At 40.5% G+C, this 3,299-nt stretch overlaps 1 pseudogene; it reads right to left on the reverse strand.

Moving 5' to 3' along the window:
• Positions 1–705: 705 nt before the first annotated feature.
• Positions 706–2,069, reverse strand: LOC114085060 (beclin-1 pseudogene; annotated as a pseudogene).
• Positions 2,070–3,299: the final 1,230 nt, after the last annotated feature.

Genomic DNA, 3,299 nt, shown 5'->3' on the forward strand with positions numbered 1-3,299 from the left:
CTATTGCAAATATTTTATTACAAATAATTACATGTCTCCATATGTCTCAAATAGTATCAAACACCATTTCATAACTCTAACACAGAGAAAATAGGCATTCAGTACTTGAACTGAGTGAAAAGTGTTAAATTTCAAGCTTCTGATCATATCACATGGTGACCAGGCAAAGCTTAGATGTCATTTTCACACATAATACAACTGTGTGTTTCAAACATCTCATCGTCTCAGTGGAGACAAAAGCTTGGATTTCATATTTTAAGTGCAGGAAGTTGAGAGAGATAAAATCCAGTGAAAACACATAAACAAGAAGAAGAAGGAGAAGGAGAAGGAGAAGGAGAAGGAGAAGGAGAAGGAGAAGGAGAAGGAGAAGGAGAAGGAGAAGGAGAAGAAGAAGAAGAAGAAGAAGAAGAAGAAGAAGAAGAAGAAGAAGAAGAAGAAGGAAACTTAAATTAGTTGTTTATTCAGGGGATAAAGGGAAGAGAAGGCATGGGATTAGGAGCAAAACTGTGACAAGGGCTGATAGCTATAGATGGCATGTTGTAGCTCTGGAAACTATCTGTCATATGATATTTTAAAATAAACTGGCTTTTGTCTCTTTTGGTATTGTAAACATGTGCTATTTAATATTTTCCAAATTTAAAACTATTTTTTGCAAACAAAATTTAAAGCCTTTAAGACAAATATCTTTCTAAGAAAAAAAGAAAGTCATTTGTTACAAAACTGTGAGGATACCCAAGCAACACCCCACTTAAGATTTGTTAGCATGAACTTGAGAGGTTTTGTCCACTGTTCCTTGAAGTTAAACTGGGTTTTGATGGAACAGGAGCTGCCACTGCCTCCTGTGTCTTCAATCTTGGCTTTTTCCACATTCGTCCTGTAAGGAAGACAAAATTGTGTTTTGCCTTTCTCTACCTCTTCTTTGAATTGCTGTACACAGTCCAGGAACGCCACCATTGCATAATCAAATTTGTTGTCCCAGAAAAACTGCAAACATCCAGAACAATATAATGGCAGCTCCTTAGATTTGTCTGTCAGAGACTCCAGATATGAATGATTTCCACAGGGAACAAGTCAATATCTCTGAAATTTCAGGCCCATCTTATTGGCCAGGGCATGAAGCAGCAACACAGTCTGTCCCCAAGCAGCACTAATCTCATTCCATTCCACAGGAACACTGGGCAGATGACCCATCTGAAATTATTAATTGTGCCAAATTATCCACTGTGCCAGACATGGAAGGTCGCATTAAAGATGTTGGTTTTCTTCAGCTTGTCCAGCTGCATCTGGGCATACCGCATCTGATTTTCTAAACTCTTCAGCTCATCATCCAGCTCTAGCTGTTGTCATTTAAATTCACTATATTCTCTCTGATTCTGAGCTTCCTCCTGATCCAGTCTCTTAGTCTCAGCCTGGACCTTCTCCAGATTTTTTGCCACTACCTTGCAGTCTTTTTCACATCTTCCAGCTCCTGGATCAGCCTTTTCTCCTCTAATGCCAGCTCCTTCAGCTCTCTCTGTAGTTGTTCACTGTCATCCTCATTCATTTGCTCTAGGATATCCAGACAGCATTTGTAGTTCTGACACTCATTTTCAGTGACATTGAGCTGAGTATCCAGCTGGTTTAAAAGTGTATCTGAGTATCCAGCTGGTCTAAAAGTGTATCTGTGCATTCTTCACACAGCTGGTGATCCACATCTGTCTGGCCCGACATGAGGTCAAAAAGGTCCCCAGTGACCTTCAGTTTTCGGCTGAGATTCTCCATAGTGCTACCATCAGATGCCTCCCGGATCAAAGTGAAGCTGTTAGCACTTTCTGTAGACATCATCCTGGTTGGGGGGATGAATCTGCAAGAGACACCATCCTGGCATTTCAATAAATGACTCCTCTCTTGAGTTAGCCTTTTCCTCCAGGGTGTTTCCTGATTTTGCCTGGGCTGTGGCAAATAATGGAGCTCTTGGATGGCAATACAGTCCAGAATCTTGAAGCTTGTGTCCAGTTTCAGAGGCTGGCTGCAGCACTGGCTATGAAGCTCACCTGTGTGGTGCTGCTAGACATCTTAGACCCCTTCATCCCTGGAGACCCAGAGTCTGCTCTATCACTGGGGCCTAGCAGCATCAAGCCTTGTCCGGAGCGAGGCTTCCTGAACTGCCATCATCCAGTCTTCTTAATTTCTTTTTAATAACACAATTATTCCATTAGGCCAGATATTTACAATGGGAAGTTCAATTCAGTGGTGAATAATTTTTTTTTTAACTTGAGAGATCCAATTTTGTAATTCCAAGTGATCGAACTACATAACAGATGTATTCATTGTGACTAAGCCTTATCAAATGTAACCTTTACAACTAAATTCCCCCAAATAAAAGAATAATTTAACAAACAAAGAAAGTAAACTTTAGTGAGAAAGACTTGTTTCCAGTCTGATATTCAGATACTTTCAGAAGATTTTAATTGTTCTGTTTTCTAGTTTTTATTTGCAATGGAAATAGATTCAAATTTTTTATGTCTCTTTCCTGGTTATTTTTTACTGGAACTTAAAATTCTATAGGGATGGAAAAGGGTAGATTGTCAGGGTCCCCAGAATCACAGGTTTGTGTTCAGACTGATAACACAGAGGCATTGATGACAAGGATTCATGGGCTAGATCTTGACGTCCCAACATTTATTGTGGAAACAAGAAGAAGGTAAAGCATATGCTGCCCAGTGACTCTGGTTTCTGGCCCACAACCCCGAGGAGCTGTAAGTGTTCCTCTTCTACTTGGCTGTTTCTGACTTGTATCCTTTATGACTAATAGATTGAGTCTTTCCCTGAGTTCTGTGAGCCATTCTTACAAATGATTGAATCTAAAGAGGAGGTCATGGGAGCTTCCCACTTAGAGCTAGACTGTCAGAAGCATGGGTAACCACCTGGACTTGGGATTGTTGTTTGATGTAGGGGCAGTCTTGTGGGACTGAGACCTTAACCTGTGGAGTTTGCACTAACTCCTAGTAGTTTGTGTCAGAATTGAGTTAAAATGCAGGACACCAATTGTTGTCCACAGAGATTTGGAGAATTGCTTGGTATGGAGAAAATCCCCACTTATTGGATGTCAGAAATGTTGAGAGTGGTATAAGTACAGAGAAAAAAATGCTTTTCTCTATACCTTTGGTGCTTTTCCATTTTTACACCTCCCTTCTCCCTCTTTTTACACCAGCTCTGTCTTATACAATAAGGGAATTTGCATACATGTGTGCTTATAGCCCAGTTTGCACATCCAAGCTCTGTTCACTCAACATGCCACCCCTGCCCTAAAGTCACTT

Source organism: Marmota flaviventris, chromosome 2, assembly GCF_047511675.1.
Source record: "Marmota flaviventris isolate mMarFla1 chromosome 2, mMarFla1.hap1, whole genome shotgun sequence".
Lineage (NCBI taxonomy): Eukaryota > Metazoa > Chordata > Mammalia > Rodentia > Sciuridae > Marmota > Marmota flaviventris.